At 44.0% G+C, this 21,135-nt stretch overlaps 1 protein-coding gene across 3 annotated transcripts in view; it reads left to right on the plus strand.

Annotated features, from left to right (window-relative positions):
* LOC122560561 (heparan sulfate glucosamine 3-O-sulfotransferase 3B1-like) overlaps window positions 1-21,135 on the plus strand; it is a 213,643-nt gene that overhangs the window by 123,528 nt on the left and 68,980 nt on the right. The window contains exon 1 of one of the 3 annotated variants that reach the window (XM_087997927.1): window positions 9,709-9,831. The exons of the other annotated variants lie outside the window; for them this stretch is intronic. The gene's annotated coding sequence lies outside the window, so the exon portion shown is untranslated. Of the gene's footprint in view, window positions 1-9,708; window positions 9,832-21,135 lie in introns of those variants that run through there. 3 annotated transcript variants of the gene reach the window in all.

Here is a 21,135-nt window from a genome sequence, read left to right on the forward strand (position 1 = left end):
CACGGTGGCACAGTGGTTAGCACTGCTGCCTCACAGCGCCAAAGACCCGGGTTCAATTCTCGCCTCAGGCGACTGACTGTGTGGAGTTTGCACGTTCTCCCCGTGTCTGCGTGGGCTTCCTCCCACAGTCACAAAAGATGTGCAGGTCAGGTGAATTGGCCATGCTAAATTGCCCGTAGTGTTATGTAAGGGGTAAATGTAGGGGTATGGGTGGGTTGCGCTTAGGCGGGTCGGTGTGGACTTGTTGGGCCGAAGGGCCTGTTTCAACACTGTAATGTAATGTAATGTAAATACATTCAGGACAAAAGGGTAACTTGGGAGAGAATAGGGCCCCTCAAAGATCAGCAAGGCGGCCTTTGTGTGAAGCCACAGAAAATGGGGGAGATACTAAACGAGTATTTTGCATCACTATTTACTGTGGAAAAGGAAATGGAAGATATAGACTGTAGGGAAATAGATGGTGACACCTTGAAAAATGTCCAGATTACAGAGGAGGAAGTGCTGGATGTCTTGAAATGCATAAAAGTGGATAAATCCCCAGGACCTGATCAGGTGTAGCCTAGAACTCTGTGGGAAGCTAGAGAAATAATTGCTGGGCCTCTTGCTGAGATATTTGTATCATCGATAGTCACAGGTGAGGTTCCGGAATACTGGAAGTTGGCTAACATGGTGCCACTGTTTAAGAAGGGTGGTAAAGACAAGCCAGGGAACTATAGACCAATGAGCCTGACATTGGTGGTGGGCAAGTTGTTGGAGGGAATCCTGAGGGACAGGATGTACATGCCTTTGGAAAGGCAAGGACTAATTAGGGATAGTCAACATGGCTTTGTGCGTGGGAAATCATGTCTCACAAACTTGATTGAGTTTTTTGAAGAAGTAACAAAGTGGATTGATGAGGGCAGAGCAGTAGATGTGATCCACATGGACTTCAGTAAGGCGTTCGACAAGGTTCCCCATGGGAGACTGGTTAGCAAGGTTAGATCTCACGGAATAGAGGGAGAACTAGCCATTTGGACACAGAACTGGCTCAAAGGTAGAAGATAGAAGGTGGTGGTGGAGGGTTGTTTTTCAGACTGGAGGCCTGTGACCAGTGGAGTGCCACAAGGATCGGTGCTGGGTTCTCTACTTTTTGTCATTTACATAAATGATTTGGATGCAAGGATAAGAGGTACAGTTAGTAAGTTTGCAGATGACACCAAAATTGGAGGTGTAGTGGACAGCGAAGAGGGTTACCTCAGATTACAACAGGATCTTGACCAGATGGGCCAATGGGCTGAGGAGTGGCAGATGGAGTTTAATTCAGTTGAATGCGAGGTGCTGCATTTTGGGAAAGCAAATCTTAGCAGAACTTATACAGTTAATGGTAAAGTCCCAGGGCGTGTTGCTGAACAAAGAGACCTTGGAGTGCAGGTTCATAACTCCTTGAAAATGGAGTCACAGGTGAATAGGATAGTGATGAAGACGTTTGGTATGCTTTCCTTTATTGGTCAGAGTATTGCGTATAGGAGTTGGGAGGTCATGTTGCGGCTGTACAGGACATTGGTTAGGCCACTGTTGGAATATTGCATGAAATTCTGATCTCCTTCCTATCGGAAAGATGTTGTGAAACTTGACAGGGTTTAGAAAAGATTTACAAGGATGTTTCCAATGGTGGAGGCTAATACAATTGCAACGTTTAAGAGGCCTTTGAATAGGTATATGAATAAGAAGGGTTTGGAAGGATATGGCAGGTGGGACTAGATTGGGTTGGGATATCTGGTTGGCATGGACGGGTTGGACCGAAGGGTCTGTTTCCATTCTGTGCATCTCTATGACTCTGAGTTGCTCTTGAGAAGGTGGTGAAGAGCTGCCTTCTTGAACTGCTGCAGTCCACCTGCTGTGGGTTGACCCATAATACATTAAGGGAGGGAATTCCAGTGTTTTGATCCAGTGACAGTGAAGAAATGGTGAGTGGCTTGGAGGGGAACCTCCAATTGGTGGTGCTCCTATGTATCTGCTGCCCTTGTCCTTCTAGATGGTGGGCGAGGGTTTGAAAGGTGTGGTCTGAGGATCTTGGGTGAATTTCTGCAGTGCATCTCGTAGATAGTACATACTGCCTTTACTGAACTTTGGAGGTGGAGGGAGTGGACGTTTGTGGATGTAGCGCCAATCAAGCGGGCTGCTTTGTCCTTGACGGTATCAAGCTACTTGAGTGTTGTTGGAGCTGCCCCCACCCAGGCAAGTGGGGAGTATTCCATCACACTCTGACCAGTGCCTTGTAGATGATGGACAGGCTTTGGGAGTCAGGAGGTGAGTTACTCGCTGCAGGATTCCTACCCTCTGATCAATAATAAAAAGGAGGTTGCAAAAGCTTGCCAGAAAGACGGCAGTAGGACAAACAAAGAAACAAAATTAGGGTCTAGAGGTGTTAATATCCACAATGGAATCATTACTAGACTCGGTTATAAAACAAAATTGATGTATTGTTTGTGATTAGTTAAAAATCACACAACACCAGGTTATAGTCCAACAGGTTTAATTGGAAGCACACTAGCTTTCGGAGCGACGCTCCTTCATCAGGTGATAGTGTTCACATTTTTATGATTAGGAATTGTTGAACCCGGTGTTGAGTTTGGACGTTTGTAAAGCCAAACTGAAAGAAATATTTTAGTTCTTCCAGCTTCCATTGCACTTTGGAATAGAATCATAGAACCTTACAGTGAATATAGAAGAGACCATTTGGTCCATCACGTCTGCAGTGAAAAAAACATCTCTATGGCAACACATGTCTCACTTTCCAGCACTTGGCCCATGGTCCTGAATGTTATGTTGTACTGCTCTAGTTACTTTTTACGAAGGTTCTGGAGTTTCTCGACTCAACTACCCTCCCAGGTACAACATTCCAAATTCTAATCACCCTCTGGGTGCAAAAATATTTGCTGAAATCCCTTCTAAACTTTCACCTTAAAATTATTGACCCTTCAACAGCTGCTTCCTATCCACCCTATCCATGCCAGTCATAATCTGGTTCAATCAGGTTTCCCTCAGCCTTTTCTGCTAAAAAGACAAAACCTGAGCTTATACTGCCTCTCTTCAAAGCTGAAATGCTCCATCCCAGGCAGCGTCCTGGTGAATCTCCTCTGCACCCTCTTCCAGTGCAATCACTTCGTTCCTACAGTGTGTGACCAGAACTGCACACAGTACTCCAGCTGTGGCCTAGCCAATGTCTTGTACAACTCCAACATAACCTCTCTGATCTTTTATCTATGGTGAGGCGTGTGGACAAAAGCTGCAGGGGAGTTGAGTGGAAAATCTCTTCCACATGGTGAGTGGCTATGAGTTGGAGTTGTGGTAAAAGCACAGAGGATCCATGATGGAGAAGGAAAACAAGCTTAGAGGGATACAGGGATTGAGCTCAGGGTAAAGGACTGACTGCATTGCTGCACAGACATCCCTTCAGAGACAGAGACGTCTCCAACCCTGGAGAAGACAGAGGGTAGAGATGTCAGGGAGGATTTCCCACAGGAGCTTTGGTACCCCCAAACATCAGAGTCAAATGGAGGTCAGTCGTGGGGTGTAAATTTCCCCTGAATTAACCCACTGATAGCCAGCTGGTACTGTAGGATCAGCCAACTGCTGAAATCAAGATAAAAGAGAGAGAGAGGATCACACACACACACACACACCTTCAACTCTTTTAATTTCAAACACTACAGGTGCTACAGTGGGGGCCCCAGCACAGGGCAACCTGCATTTGCAGCTGGGGCCCAGCAGTTGGAAAGGATCTGCCTGCCTAGTTCACCTGTACCAGTCTGTTATCAGGTGCCCCATCTATCCCAGGCCTCAATTTCTCTTTTGTGCCAGCTCAATGCAGCTACCAACTCCTCAATATTTGAAAAGTCGTACCTTCTTCATTGTTCAATACTTTGTGATATAAGGGAGGTAAAAACAATGACTGCAGATGCTGGAAACCAGATTCTGGATTAGTGGTGCTGGAAGAGCACAGCAATTCAGGCAGCATCCGAGGACAGGCAAAATCGACGTTTCTGGCAAAAGCCCTTCATCAGGAATAAAGGCAGAGAGCCTGAAGCATGGAGAGATAAGCTAGAGGAGGGTGGGGGTGGGGAGAGAGTAGCATAGAGTACAATAGGTAGGTGGGGAAGGAGATGAAGGTGATAGGTCAGGGAAGAGAGGGTGCAGTGGATAGGTGGAAAAGGAGCTGGGCAGGTCGGACAAGTCCGGACAGGTCGAGTTACTGGAGGTTAGAAACTAGGATGAGGTGGGGGAAGGGGAAATGAGGAAACTGTTGAAATCCACATTGATGCCCTGGGGTTGAAGTGTTCCGAGGTGGAAGATGAGGCGTTCTTCCTCCAGGCGTCTGGTGGTGAGGGAGCGGCGGTGGAGGAGGCCCAGCACCTCCATATCCTCGGCAGAGTGGGAGGGGGAGTTGAAATGTTGAGCCACTGGGCGATTTGGTTGATTGATGCGGGTGTCTCTGAGATGTTCCCTAAAGCGCTCTGCTAGGAGGCGTCCAGTCTCCCCAATGTAGAGGAGACCGCATCGGGAGCAACGGATACAATAGATGATATTAGTGGATGTGCAGGTAAAACTTTGATGGATGTGGAAGGCTCCTTTAGGGCCTTGGATGGAGGTGAGGGAGGAGGTGTGGGCACAGGTTTTACAGTTCCTGCGGTGGTAGGGGAAAGTGCCAGGATGGGAGGGTGGGTCGTAGGGGGGCGTGGACCTGACCAGGTAGTCACGGAGGGAACGGTCTTTGCGGAAGGCGGAGAGGGGTGGGGAGGGAAATATATCCCTGGTGGTGGGGTCTGTTTGGAGGTGGCGGAAATGTCGGCGGATGATTTGGTTTATGTGAAGGTTGGTAGGGTGGAAGGTGAGCACCAGGGGCGTTCTGTCCTTGTTGCGGTTGGAGGGGTTGGGTCTGAGGGCGGAGGTGCGGGATGTGGATGAGATGCGTTGGAGGGCATCTTTAACCACGTGGGAAGGGAAATTGCTGTCTCTAAAGAAGGAGGCCATCTGGTGTGTTCTATGGTGGAACCGCTCCTCCTGGGAGCAGATACGGCGGAGGCGGAGGAATTGGGAATACGGGATGGCATTTTTGCAAGAGGTAGGGTGGGAAGAGGTGTAATTCCCACTGGTTCTGCCAGTGATGCTCACATCCTCATGTGTAGATGAGATTACCTGGCTGTCAAATTTATCCTGACACATTGCTACTTTGTTTTAAGACTCCACGCAGTCATAGAAAAGAACTGTGGAGATCTGAAACAAGCAGAAGCAGAAATTGCGAGAGAAACTCGCAGGTTGGGCAGCAACTGTGGAGAGAAAACAAAGTTAATGCTTGGAATCCAGTGACACTTCTTGTGAAGATGAGACTTGAAACATTAGCTTTGCATTGATGATACATTAATTTTGCACAAGGCTGGCTCACACCAGTTGAAAGCAACAGTGGTGGACAGGCTGCACTTGTTCAAAAACCTCGTTCCCCTGTCTCTTAGACACTGTACATGACAGCCCAGAGTTTAAAAACCTGTACATTTGCCAGGATTAAAAGATGGATTGATGTTTTAACTAGCCTTGAAGCAAAGTGATTTATTTTTCAGCAAGAGTTGTTTCGAAGGTTGTTCTTCTCAAGTTAAGTATCTGTTTGACCTCAGCAGTTGAGAGTGATCTCAGCTGGGGGTTAACTGAAAGTGGGAGCGCTGCACACAAAAAAAATGAAACATCAATCTAGAATGGGGGAGCATTGGAGGAAGGTTGACAGCTAAATTAGACCATCAGTTGTGCTTTACACCGTTAAGTCATTATGAACCACTGATTACCACCAAGAATTATCGGGGAGCCGTTGTCATATTCAGTCAGGCTGCAGTTGATGAATATTGTAGAAATCGTGAGAAATGTGAATTTATTTATTTATCTTTCTGCCCACGGGGATCTTAAATTAAGTTTTTAGGGTTAGACAAAGTTCTTAAGTGTGCGTTTGTTAAATGTCTTTGGTTTGACTTCAACGCAATAATGTCTTGTTCTATTTTAAGTGCACACGAAAATATAATTTGAGAACTGTTGAGCTATTGAGGGAGGGAGTGCTATGCTCTGGGTGTTATTGATAGTAACAGCGTGTCAGAAATAAGGCCGATCAAAAGCAGTAACTGACTTTTCTCCTGTTAATGTTAACAGCTCGTTAAAGGTTTGGTATATGACAGAAATGAAGATTTTCCTCCAGGATTGTGTAAACGTCTTTGATTGAATTTACTATTGTCACATGTATCTGGGTACAGTGAAAAGTTTTGTTTTGTGTGCAGTACAGGCAGATCGTACCATCCAAAGATCATCGTGATGGAATAGAGCGAGGTATACAAAGTTACGGCTTCAGAGAAGGTGCACAAAAAGCAAGATCAACATTAGATTTGAAATTTGAGAGCTCCATTCAGATATAATAACAGTGGGGAAGAAGCTGTTCTTGAACCTGTTGGTACGTGTGTTTAAGCTTTTGTATCTTCTGCCTGATGGAAGAGGTTGGAAGAGATTATAGCCAGGGTGGGAGGTGTCTTTGATGTTGGCTGCCTTCCCGAGGCAGTGAGACGTGTAGATAGAGGTCACGGATGGAAGGTTGGCTTATGTGACAGTCTGAGCTGGGTTCACACCTCACTGTAGTTTCTTATGGCCCTGGGACGAGCAGTTGCCTTACCAAACCATAACGCATCCAGATGGAGCTGCATCTTTAAAAGTTGATGAGGGTCCTTATGGACATGCTGAATTTCCTTAAATAGTGTGCTTGGTGTAAAGATAACAATCTCTCCCTCAACCTCAGCAAAACTAAAGAGCTGATCATTGACTTCAGGAAGCAAGGAGGAGGACATGCCCTTATTTAGATCAATGGAGCTGAGATGGAGATGTTTGAGAGCGTCAAGTTCCTAAGAGTAATTATAACCAACATGGAACATAAAACAGTACAGCACAGTACAGGGCCTTCAGTCCTTGATGTTGTGCCGACCTTTTATCCTACTCTAAGATCAAACTAACCTACATGCCCTTCATTTTACCATCGTCCATGTGCCTACCCAAGAGTCACTTAGATGTCTTTAATGTATCTGACTCTACTCCCACTGCTGGCAGCGCATTCCACGCACCCAACTCTGGAGCGAGTGCCCTGGAAGTTCTCATTTACTTCTTGGGATGGCAGGGCTGATTTATAGGAGTTGGCTCCACCATCAGAGGCACGTATGGAGGCAGCCACAGGGAGGTAGATCTGAAGTAGTCTGTGCAAAAGGTTGGCAGATCGACATTTCAGGCAAAAGCCCTTCAAGGCTTTTGCCCGAAACGTCGATTTTCCTGCTCTTCGGAGGCTGCCTGACCTGCTGTATTTTTCCAGCACCACACTCCTGACTGTAATCTCCAGCACCTGCAGTACTCCCTTTCACCCTGTGTAAAAGGCTGGCCCCACTGCTTCAAAACTTGTAGGAAAAATAATTAAGCATTAAAAATGCTCTCTAGCTTTAGACCCTCTATAGACACTCCACAGCACTTATGCCCCCCTCCTATGCTGTATATCTTGACAGCTAACATAAGCACTGTGGACTTTTACATCCCCTATGCCAACTTGCCGCCATTTGCCCTTCCACCTGACACGACAATAAGAACCTGCCCTTGAATGGCAAGTAGCTACTAAAATAGATTTCTATGTCTGGTAGGTATTCTATATCTAAATGTGCAGGAAGATTCTATTCTCTTAATTTGTCCTTTTGTACTTGTGACCATAAGAATGGCACTTGCCATTCAAGGGCAGATTTTTTCTTATCAATTTACCAAATCAGAATCTTTTGTCATTTTTGAGCATCTTGGTGAGATTGTCTCATAGTCTTCATTGCTGTAATCAAAAGGACCCAAATTTCTCCAGTCTCTCTTCACAAACTAGACCCAGCCTCCGTATATAAAGTCAATGAGTTACCTTTGCACCAATCCCACTATAATAAAACAATAAAAATCTGAAAGAACGGCAGACGTTGGAGACAAAAGCAGCAACTGCTGGAAAAGCTCAGCAATTGTGGAGAGAAATCAATGAGGACATTCTGAGGAAGGGTCACTGGACCTGAACCGCTAACTCTGATTTCTGTCTGCACAGATGCTGCCTGAACTGCTGAACTTTTCCAGCAATTTCTGTTTTTGTTGTTGACGGTGAAACAAATATCTGCGGATGCTGGAGATCTGAAGCAAATGTAAAAACAAATTGAGAGAAACTCAGCAGGTCTGGCAGCATCTGTGAAGAGAGAAATCAGAGTTACTATATTGAGTCCAGTGATACTTCTTCAGAACATGGTACCATGTTCCTTCAGAATGTGCATTTATAGCAAATGAAATTTTCTCCAGTATCTAGCGGGGTGGCACGATGGCTCAGTGGTGGGCACTGCTACCTCACAGTGCCAGGGACCTGGGTTCGATTCCACCCTCAGGTGACTATGTGGAGTTTGACTGTTTGCATGTGTTTCCTCTGGGTGCTCTGGATTCCTCCCACAGTCCAAAGGCGTGCAGATTAGGTGGATTAGCCATGGGAAATGCAGGGTTACAGGGATTGGGTGGGTCTGAATGGGATGCTGTTCAGAGGGTCGGTTTGGACTTGATGGGCTAAGTGACCTGCTTCCACACTGCAGGGTCTATTATAGATGGTGTTGAAGCACTAAGCAATCAAAAAGTTCTCTTGGGAGACCAGCACCTCAAATGGTTATGAAATCATTTAGGAGTTGGGTTTCATTTGAGGTAAGGGATTGGGCTGCAGAGGTATAACACCATGACTGCACATTAGTCCACCTGTATCTTTTTTTGAGGGACAGATGTTTCAAACTGGATTGGATCTTGCTATTCAGTGATTAGCAAGCACTATTATGGCTACATATAACAATATCATTTTTAATAACATGGTTATTTTTTGATGGGTCTTTCCAGCAGCAATAATTATCCTCCACTCCATTTGGAACTTGTGGTAAATTAAGTATTTGAGCGTGATTGACAGTTATTAGTTCAGCCTTTTGCTTTCATAGGGCTATTTTTAACATCAAAGCAACACAGAGTGGAATAGAAAACAGAGACATGGTTTTTGTGCTAGAATGGAATTTCCTGCAGAAGAAACAAAGTCTTTAGAGAATGATGGATACCTGGGAGTGATTACGAGGCAGTAATCTAATCAACTGGCCTTAAATTGCATCATGAATCACAAGAGGTCTCAATCACTCCCCATCTGTGTAGCAGCTTACAGTTAGAACATAGAACATAGAACTTTGGCCCACGATGTTATACCGAATATGACGCCAAATTAAACTAATCTTTTCTGCCTGCCCTTAGTCCACATCCCTCACTCCTTGCATGTTCATGTGCTTATCCAAAAGTCCCTTAAATGCCACTATCATATCTACCTCCCCCACCATCCCTGGCAGCGTGTTCCAGATTCCTACCAGACTCTGTGTAAAGAGCTTGCCCCTCATATCTCCTTTTGAACTTGCCCCCCTCACCTTAAACGCATGCCCTCTAGTATTAGACATTTCAACTCTGGGAAAGTGATTCTGACCGTCAACCCTATTTATGCATCTCATCATTTTACAGACTTCCCTCAGCCTCTGCTCCAGAGAAAACAACTTGAGTTTTTCTCGTCTCTCCTTATAGCTCAGACTCTGTAATCCAGGCAGCATCCTGGTGAACCTCTTCTGCATTCTCTGCAAAGCCTCCACATCCTTCCTGTAATTGACTCAGAATTGAATGTAATACTCTAAATATGGCCGAACCAAACTCTTACAAAGCTGCAATATGACATCTTGGCTCGTGTGCTGAATTCTCCAACCAATAAAGGTAAGCATACCACACATCTTCTTTACCACCCTAAATAATTGTGTGGCCACTTTCAGAACGCCATGGACTTGAATCCCAAAATCCCTCTGTACATCAATGCTGTTCAGGGTCCTGCCATTAACTATACTTTTGCTTAACATTTGACCTCCCAAATGCAGAACTTCACACTTAGCCAAATTAAACTCCATCTGCGATTTCTCAGCCCATTTCTACAACTGATCTTTGTCCTTTGACAATCTTTTACACTATCCACAACTCCACCAATCTTTGTATCTTCTGTAAATTTACTACCCCAGCCATCTCCATTTTTATTCCAAGTCATTTATATATATATATCACAAACAGCAGAGGTCTCAGTATGGATCCCTGCAGAACACTAGTCACGAGGTTCTGGTCAGGAAACATCCTTCCACCAATACCCTGTCTTCTGTGGGCAAGCCAGTTCTGAATCCAAGTGGCCGAGTCACTGTGGATCCCATGCATCTTAATCTTCCGGATGAGCATACCTTCCGGATGAGCATCCTGCTCTACTCTCATCGATCACCGTCATCACCTCCTCAAAAAATTCCCTCCAAACTTGAAATCTCTCTTCCCTATCCGGTATTTATATGACTGAGCCCCTCTCTCTGCCAATATGACCTTCACCTCTGCAGCTTGTCATCTAGAGCAACATCCTCATTCCCCTCTGACCATTCTGTCTTGGGTTCCCTCAGAACCTCAGAATGTAATGGAGCAGGAGGAAGCCAGTCAGTCCATTGTGTCTGTGCAGGTTCTTCCAATGAAATGGCCGCCTAGTGCCACTCCCTAAACCCTAACCCCGAACATGTTCTTCCTCCTCACCTATTCCCTTCCAAATGAGCTTCCACACTGGAATTCTGCACACTGTCCTGATGCTCTGAACAAAGGAGTGTGATAGCTAACCCTCCTCCGTCCCCTCCACCCCACCCATCAGACATGTTTAGTTGGTACCACAGTTCACATCTGGAGGTCATGGGATCAAGCTTCACTCCAGACACTTGAGCAGAAACATTCAGACTGACAATCTGGTTATCATTTTATCAATGTTTGTTTGATCTTCTGATCTATATGTTGGCTTCCACATCTACAGCATTAAAGTATTTCTTTAGCTGTAAAATGCCATTGAGTATCCAAAGGGTTTGAAAGGCACTATATAAATGCAAGTCTTTCCTTTTTGTTTGTTGCGACCCCTGATTTATACATTGATGTGGGGATACCTCAAACCCTTGCTGATTTTCTCCTTTTTAGAATCCCTACTGTGTGGAAACAGGCCATTTGGCCCATCGAGTCCACAGCGACCCTCTGAAGAGCATCCCACCCAGATCCACTCCATCCCAGCAACCCTGCATCACTCATGGCTAAGCCACCTTGCCTGCATACCCCTGAACACTCTGGGTAATTTAGCATGGTCAGTCCACCTAATCAGCACATCTTTGAACTGTGGGAGGAAACCAGAATCACCTGGAGGAAACTCTCACAGACACAGGGAGAATGTGTAAACTCCAAACAGAGAGTCACCTGAGGGTCCCTGGCATTGTGAGGCAACAGTGCTAATCTCTGAGCCACATACCGCCCTGTTTATCTTGAGTGTTTTGGCTATCTGCTTTCCATGTCCTTTCCTCTGTGTGTTTTTATTTCTCTCTGCATCTTTCAGCTATTCCTGTATCCCAAAAAAGTTCTCAGATTTTTCTATGTTGTTCAACTCTTCTGCCTAGCTGAATAAACCCTATTCACGTGAGCTGCCTTGTTGTGATGAAAACCAACATAACTCTTGACCTTCTCTTGCTTTACTTCGTCATCTCCCTTTCAGTCCCTGAAAGAGGTTTGCTCATCTTTCAATTTGAGGTTCTAATCAAAAGTCCAAGACCAAAATGTTGTCTGTCTTCAGATGCTGACAAATCTGCATCACTCCAGTGTTTTTCCCCTGTGTTTACTACTGCGCTATAATTACTGCTTCCAAAACCACTTCAGTGCAGCTCGGCCCTGGATCTCTAATTAACCAGGAGTTGAGAAAAAAAAAGACAAGAAGGGTTCCTTGAGAGATTATTTTCCAGTCAGTAAATATTTGGGGAATATAGCACAACTTGGCAGTAAACACTTAAATTAAGTGCAAGTGTTGATTATTATATTGGGATTATGTCACACAACATCAGCAAAAAACTGTTTGCCGCCTGAATTCTTCGATTTGTTGAGCTCCAATGACCCACAACAGAAACAGGCAATTAAGCGGCAAAGTTGGCATCTACCTGGCAATGTGGAAAATTGCCCAGGTATATTCTGTCCAAAACGAAAAGGGAGGATAAGCATGTCTGTCGGCTTACTTTCTGTCAGAGTGTTGGAAGGGGTGGGTCCACAGTGCAGCACTTGCTCGGCAGTAACCTGCTCTTTCTGGGCTCTGCGAGATGCCAGACTTCATTACAGCCTTGAACCAAATGTGAGTGAAAGGGCTGAACTCCTTGGCTGAGGGGAGACTGCCTGCCCTTGACGTCAAGACTGCAGTTGACTGAGTGTGATACCAATGAGCCCCAGCAAAACTGGAGTAATTGGAAATTGATTTGGGGTGGGGTGGGGGGGGGGGTGCGCGGGGGGGAAACACAGTCTGCTCATTCAAGTCATAGCTAGTGCAAGGGAAGATGATCTCTGCAGGAGTTCCTCAGGGTAGTGTCCCAGGCTTCAGGTGCTTCACCAATGACCTTTCCTTCATCATAAGGTCAGACATTGGAATACTCACTGATGACCAGTATCATTCACCATTCCTTAAAAATTTGTCCACCTACAACAAAACCTGGACAATGTTCAAACTCGGGACTGATGACTGGTGTGTAACTTTTGTCCTACGCTAGTGCCAGGCAACGACCACCCCAGCAATATGAAATCTAATCATCGTCCCTTGACATTCAATTGCATTACCACTGCTGAATCCTGACTGTCAACATCTTGGGGAAAAATGTTGATCAGAAACTGAACCGGACCAGTCGTATTCGAATGGGTCCAAGAGCAGTTCAAAATCTGGCAAATCTATTGTGTGGAATTCACCTCTTCACTTCCCAAAGTCTGTCTACCATCTACAAAGCCCACGTCGGGCGGTGTCGTACAATACTCCCCACTTGCCTGGATGGGTGTAGATCGAATTTCTTTGAAGTAAAAAATTGTTAACGTCAAGACAAAACAGCCCAGTTGGCACCATATCCATCGCCATTAATTTCCACTCCCTTCATCACCAACACATAGGGGTGGCAAGATCTCATTAATGGGCGAAATAGTCTCCAGAGACAAAATGGTCTACTCCTATTCGAAGGATCAGCAGTGCTGCTCCAATAGTTCCTTCTATATCCACAACTACTACCTTTTAGACGGACAATGCAGAAGGTAGAGTCGTAGAGCTGTACAACATGGAAACAGAACCTTCAGTACAACTCACTCATGCCGACCAGATATCCTATATTAATCTAGTCTCAATTGCCAGCATTTGGCCCATATCCCTGTAAATGCTTCCTAACCATATACCCATCCAGATGACTTTTAAATGTTGTCGTTGTACCAGCCTCCACCATTTCCTCTTTCAGCTCATTCCATTCATGCACCACCCTCTGCGTGAAAAATTTGCCCCTTTGCTCCCTTTTAAATCTTTACCCTCTCGCCTTAAACCTCTAAGCTCTAATTTTGGACTCCCCGGTTAGGAAAAGACCTTGACTATTCACCCTATCCATGGCCCTCATGATTTTATAAATCTCTATAAGCTCACCCCTCAGCCCCAGATGCTCCGGGGAAAACAGCCCCAGCCTATTCAGCCTCTCCCTACAGTTTAAACCCTCCAACCCTGGCAACATCCTTGTAAATGTTTTCTGAATCCTTTCAAGTTTCACAACATCTTCCCCGTAGCAGGGAGACCTGAATTGAAAGCAGTACTCCAAAAGTGGCCTAACGAATGTCCTATACGGCTCCAACATGACCTCCCAACTCCTGTCCTCAAAGCACTGGCCAATACACGGGAACACCATCACCTGCAAGCTCCACTCCAAGCTACTCATTATCCTGACTTGGAACTATATCTCAGTTCCCTCATTGTCATTGGGTCAAAATCCTAGAACTCCCTCCCTAACAGTGTGACAGCTATGATCACATGAGGCAGCTCCCCACCACCTTCTCAACAGCAATGAGGTGTGGACAATAAATATTGTCAGAAACTTTCACATCTTATAATTTTTTTTTAAAAAGGTTAAGCCAAATTGTTTTGTGCCTGCATTTCTGCAGCACACAAGTGCCCTCCCAAACTCTTCATTTTATCCTAACACCTGTATTCAGTCCTCCTTCATGTACCTACTTAGTTGAAAACTGTTCCACTGACGCCAAAACCTGCAAGTTCCACTCCAAGCCGCTCACCATGAATTGGAAATATATTGCTGTTCCTTCATTGTCACTGGGTCAAATTCCTCGAACTGAATACAGTTTGTGATGTACTGGATTGCAAATTTCATTTTTAATTTTCAAAAACTGGAGTAAAGGTTTGAGATCCAATGCAGTTTTTCTGCCTGTGCTGGTATTGACGTAGTCAGTCCGCTGCAAATGCACATCACCCATTGAAAAGCCACTGAATTACTCCGACATTCTGGCAGTAAGTATAGAACTTTGCCACTGACACAGAACACTCAAAGTTTTAGGCTAATGTCTATAATGTTGTAGCTTCGCAGTTAATGCTGCTGCAAAATGAGCTTTGTGAGATTTAATCTATTTTCTGAGCTTTATTGCTCGGGTCGGTGTTTTTTTTTTGGAGAGTATAGTGAATTACAGAAAAATTGGCTCTTCAATGCTTATTATAATACTTACTGTTGGAAATGCAGCCCAGGAGGCACTACATAAGCATCAATATTTTCCAGGCAGTGAGTGAAGGTTAGAGAATGACATTTCCTTTAGGCAGTGGTACTATCACATCGATATGTGCAGCTGCGAGTCTGCAGTGTTTAATATTGCGGAGTGAATTCTGTGGGAAAAGTGTTAAGAAAAATGAATGAATAAGAAATCATACATTTATTAGCTTGCTGATTGCAGTTGTGTGTTTGCAGTCAAATAGTTTAAAGATCACAATTTTTGAAAATGTAGTAATGTTCTTTCCAGTTGATGGTTCTGTGATAATTAATATAAAAAGACACAAAAAGTACCTTTGCAGGTAACATGATTGAAAAGATGTAAACGCTATACAAGAAGTTGACTTTAATGAAATGTTCATATATTATCCAGGTTGCATGCTATATCTAACTGAAAGATTGCCTCTTTACAGTTTAAATTAGGAATGTACTGTTTGTTGATGTTCATGACTGCTAAAACCTGTGGAACTGATATGCATTGATCCGCCGTTATCAGTGTTCCATATCATGTGAAGTGGTAAGCTATTGTAATGTTGTGTCGATGCTTTCGTGAATAACCTTCTGTTGCCTCGACTTCCATGAACGAAGAACATTCCTGATCTAGTTGGCACAGTTAGGCAAAGGCTATCAACTGGTTAATGGAAGATTTCAAGAATGTGTAATGTAGTTTTGAGAAAGAATGAGATTGAATTCAATGTAGTGAGTAAGAACAATAGGTGACTAATTTTCAGACAGGCTGCTACCTTTAATGATTGGATTATTTGTCCTTGGCTGTTATAACCTTGATCTGATCTGTTCTGTTCTGTTCTGTTCTGTTCTCTCACCTCCCTGAAAATAGTTTCGAGCTTGGGCAACTTTAATTGTGTTTTGGACTTTTCTGAAGCCAGGGTACTCCTACAGAATATTGTCACAAGCAAATCATTTAAGCCAGGCTCATGCTTGCAATAGTATTTGCTACAAGGTTATTGTAGAGAAGGAATTGGCACCATGCTTTACTTCCTTGCATTTTTTCTATCTCTATAAACACCACCTTCAGTCCTACAATCCTGTTAACATTTCTGCCCTCCTCCAGTTGTAGCCTTGTGACTATTTTGCGTCACTCTAGATTTGGTGGCCCAGTCTTCAACTGCCTTGACTCAGGAATCCACCTCCAAAACTTTCCAAACAAAAAAAGCCAAAAAAACTGCAGATGCTGGAAATCGGAAACAAGATCAGATATTGCTGAAAAAAACTCAGCAGGTCTGGCAGCAGCTGCAGAAAGAAAGCAAAGTTAACATTTTGGATTCAGTGACCCTTCCTCAGAGTTTTTCCAGCAATATCTGATTTTTGTCCTAAACTTTGCTGCTTCTCTTTGCTCGTTTAAGACTCTTACTGAAATGACTTGGGCAGAGTATACTTTGATTGTTGTTAAGTTTTGTTTGATGCTCCAGTTAAATGTCTTGGGGGGGGGGGGGGGGGGGGGAGTTCCATTACATAAATGTGCTGTATAAACTGAAGTTATTGTTGTCCAATGCATTTTATTTTACCACGCCGCCTTCCAATGAAGCAAATATTTTCGTAAACAAGTAACTCCTTATAGGGCCCAGGTGGCTAAATAGTTTATTTCTGTGTATTTACATGATCACAGACTGCTTAGTTCTCATTCAGAGAGAGTGCACTTCTAATTCTAGGTGTTAATTTCCTTCTAATTTCCAGGATAGCAGTTTGACATCCAAATAATTAAAAGTTTAGTGCATCACATACACAGTTCACAAAGTACAATGTAAAATCTGTTCAGAAAACTCAACTCTGGTTGGCACATCTTCTATTAAGCTAACTACTGATTTGCAGGAACCTAGTCAGTAACATTACTGTGTATGAATTGAAGATACCATACAGAAACCACTCAAATGCTCTGAAGACGTCTGTCTGACACAGTTGACATCACTTGATGTACTCAATGAACTGGTTTAATGTTATTTTTCTCCCCATGGGAACATGTAAATGCAAAATGTTTTATAAAACAATGAGTCAATATTATTCAAACAAATAATTCCGGGAAGAAGCTTCATTATAAACTAGTGCTAAGAATGTGTTTCCATTGGACTGGTACCCCCCCCCCCCCACATCTGCCCCAGCTTGGGTGCTGCTGCATTCACCAAATTTCAAATGGACTTGGGTTGTCCCCTTAGTAATTAGGCTTCAGAATATACCAGTGTCACTCTACATGTCAAACTGGTGAACTACAACATGCAAAGTATACCACTGGCGTATGTGTGCCTTTGACAGGCTGTTATTTTTAGAATGTGTAAGCTTCAATCATCTTTCCTTCACTCTAATACAGTGCAGAGTTTATGCCACTTGCTACCAATTAAGTTCTGGCCCAATGCATCTTTAACTTTAGATATTTTACAGCCTTCAAGATTGAATTCAGCAGTTTCAGACAGAAATCTCCTCTCCCATTTTTATTTCCCCTTTCTTTGTGGGATTTAATTAAATATACACCTGCATTGGACACTTGTGTTTTGTTTCGCCTCTCCTATCATGGATCTTCCATCTTGTTCTCTCCCCCCACCAAATTGCTCAAGATTTATAGTACTTCTATATTTTCCCAGTTCTGACAAACGTTCATTAACCTGAAACATTAATTCTCTTCCTCCCTTTACAAATGCTGTCTGATCTGCTTAGCATTTCCAGCATTGTCTGGCGATTTTTTTTAGATTAGATTCCCTACAGTATGGAAACAGGCCCTTTGGCCCAACAACCACACCGACCCTTTGAAGAGTAATCCACCCAGACCCATTCCCCTACCCTATGTTAACCCCTGACTAGTGCACCTAACATTATGGACAATTTATTATTGCCAATTCACCTGACCTGCACATCTTTGGAGTGTGGGAGGAAACCGGAGCACCCGGAGGAAATCCATGCAGACACAGAGAGAATGTGCAAACTCCACACACAGTTGCCCAAGACCGGAATCGAACCCGGGTCCCTGGCACTGTGAGGCAGCAGTGCTAACCACTGAGCCATCATGCCACCCCCACAGTGTATGTCTTTATTTCGGATTTCCAGCAAGTGTGACAGGTTTTGTTTGATTTTTTGAAAGAGATGAGAGTGGAAATTGCTGTGCATTGTGTCCATGTTTTTTGTACATGCTAATTTAAGAGTGAGACTGCCTGCAGGCTTTAGACCCCTTGAATATTCAAACTAAGGGTCTTGAAAACTTCTTTCATAGGATTTCATGTCCCTAGTAAGGCTGGCATTTGTTGCTTGTCCCTAATGACCCTTGAGGAGAAACACTCTTGGGCTGAGGAGTGGAAGGTGGAGTTTAATCTGGATTAAACATGAGGTAAAACAAACAAAGGTAGGATTTATACAATTAAAGGTAGGGCCTTGAATGGTGTTGTAGAACAGAGGGATTTAAGGGTTCAGTTACTTAGTTCTTTGAAATTTATGTCACAGGTAGACAGGATGGTTAAGAAGGCATTTAGCACGCTTGCCTTCATTGCTCAGACCTTTGAGTAGAGGATTGGGACATCATGTTGAGGTTGTCCAGGACGTTTCTGAGGCCTCTTCTAGACTAACGTGTCCAGTTCTGGTCACTCTGCTATAGGAAGGATATTATTAAACTGGAGAGAATTCAGAAAAGATTTCCCAGGATGTTGCTGTGACTGGAGGGTTTGCGATATTAATATAGACTGAAAAGACTGGGACTTTTTACCCTGGAGTGTAGGCAGTTGAGGAGTGACCATATTGCGGTTTATAAAATCATGAGGGGTATAGTTAAGATGAATAAGAAGGTTATGTTCCCTCAGGTGGGGGAATTCAAAACGAGGAGGCATATTTTTAAGTGAGAGGAGAAAGATTTAAAAAAGGCATGAGGGGCAACTTGTCTTACACAGAGAGTGGTTTGTGTGTGGGATGAACTACTAGAGAAAGTGGTGGATGGAAGTACAGTTACTTGCATTTGGATAAGTTCATGAATAGGAAAGTTAATGAATTGGAGGGATATGGGCCAAACTCAAGCGGCTGGGACTGGTTTAGTTTGGGATTCTGATTGGACAGATTAGACTGAAGGGTCAGTTTCCATGCTGTATAACTCTATGAAACCGCACCTTCTAGTGCAGGTATATACACAGAGCTCTGAGTGGGAATCCCAGGATTTTGGCACAGCAATAGCGAATGAACAATCATACATTTCCAGATCAGGATGGTGTCTTGGAAGGGAGCTAGCAGGTGGCAGGATTCCCAAATAGCTGCTGTCCTTGTCCTTCTAGATGGTAGAGGTTGCGATTTTGCAAGGTGTTGTTGAAGAAGTCTTTGTGAATTTTATGCAATGCATCTTCTATGTATTACAGGCTGCTGGGCATTGATTGGATGGGGTCCCAGTCCGACAGGCTGCTTTAACCTAGATAGAGCTTGTTGAGTGTTGGAGCTTCACAAAGTGTGCTGTATAAGTGGTGGAGAGGGGCTGTCAGGAAGTGAGTTATTTGCAGAGAATTTCTCATAGCCACAGTTTTTTTATGGCTAGTCCCGTTCTGTTTCTGGTCGGTGGTATCCCTTGGAGGTTGATGGTGGGGAATTCAGTGATGGTAACCCCATTGAATGTGAAGGGGACAATGGTTGGATTGGAGCCAGTCAGTGAGTGCCTAGTGCTTCTATGACACGAATGATACTTGTAGTTTGCGGTGTGAAATTGAGGGATGCACCATGAATTGGTAAAGAATAGAATCCCTACAGTGTGGGAACAGGCCATTCGGCCTAACAAGTCCACACTGCCTCTTCAAACAGCATCACACCCAGACCTATCCCCTCAACCCTACATGATCCATGGCTAATCCATCTACCCTGCACATCCCTGGATGCTATGGGCAATTTAGCATGGCCAATACACCTAACATGCACATCTTTGGATTGTCAGAGGAAACCCGTGTAGATATGGGGACAACATGCAAACTCCACACAGATAGTTGGCCGAAGCTGGAATTGAACCCAAGAGCTATGAGACAGCAGTGCTAACTATTGAGCCACTGGGCTGTCCCAAAAACAACTTACTTTTGTCACTCAGTGTATGAAAGAGACATTGAGTTTGTATTTACTCAATTTGACTTTCAGCAAAACTTTGCCCCAAACTTTACCCCAATAACATGCTTCAAGGTCAGAGTGTAGACCTATTAGTTTATATCATAGGGAGCTGAATCCATTGCAGTTAAGGCTAAACCTTTCCAAAGAAGGGTTGCTGGACTCAGAACATTAACTCTGCTTTCTTTCCACAGATGCTGCTAGACCTGCGATTTCAGATTTCCAGTATCCATTGTTCTTTGGTTTTATCTAAATCTTTCTCTGGCTCATGTCTATTCAATAACTTCCAATGGATCTGTCACTGGACTGACTAATTAAAGATCATGAGGTACACCCCTGTAACTGGGCCTGTATCTCTCTATATGTTCAGAATCAGAGTCTTGATTAGGGTGGTGCTGGAAAAGCCCAGCAGGTCCGGGAGCATCCGACAAGCAGGAAAAACAACGTTTCAGGCAAAAGTTCTTCATCGGGAATCCTGCCTGACCTGCTGTGCTTTTCCAACACCACTCTAATCTAGACTCTAATCTCCAGCATCTGCAGTCCTCACTTTTGCCAATGTTCGGGATCAGGCCAGTGCATCGGTGTATACCCTGACAGTGTGAACTGGTGAAGGGAGGCTGGGCTAAAGTGGTCAGTGAGCATGAATTAATGGAGATTCTGTGTGACATGTTTGGGAGATGGAGATGAGGCAGTCTTCCTCAAATCAGCTGTTCCTTGAAGCACATGCTTTAAGGGAGTGAAATGACCTATTTCTTTTTGACTTTGAAACTGTATTCCTTTGATTAAGTTCAATGTGTTGCTAAACCAAAGTAGGTGTACGTTGCCATTGATGGTGTTTGTTTGCCTTGTTTGAGTTTTACCATTCTTTCACTGCACTGCCATTTTTTGTAGCTGCTATTTTCTGTACCAGACAGACAGACAGACAGACACACACGCAAACACACCGACACAGACAGCAACACACACACACACATCATAGATATACACACACCGACACAGACACATACTGACACACAGACACAAACACACAAACACACCAACAGACTCACACACACACACACACCATAGACACACATGCACACACACAAAAGTAGCAACTGGCAGTGAATAACCATTTGTCCTAATTAAAATTCCTCTCACTCTCTCAACAACTGTTTTTGTCATCGACTGCAAATCACTAACTTCTGCATTTTCTGGACGGCAATTACTCATTATATCTCATTCTGTAAAGCGTAACGTTGATTTTATAAATATACATTGGCTGTTTACAGAGAGCTAGAAAGATGTCAAGGCTCTGGAGTACGTTCCTGTTAAGTAACTAACTGTTTTTCTTTGCTCTGAGCTAACACACTGCATA

This window comes from Chiloscyllium plagiosum, unplaced genomic scaffold (assembly GCF_037043375.1).
Source record: "Chiloscyllium plagiosum isolate Xiang-an unplaced genomic scaffold, Cpla_swu_hap1 HiC_scaffold_20, whole genome shotgun sequence".
NCBI lineage: Eukaryota > Metazoa > Chordata > Chondrichthyes > Orectolobiformes > Hemiscylliidae > Chiloscyllium > Chiloscyllium plagiosum.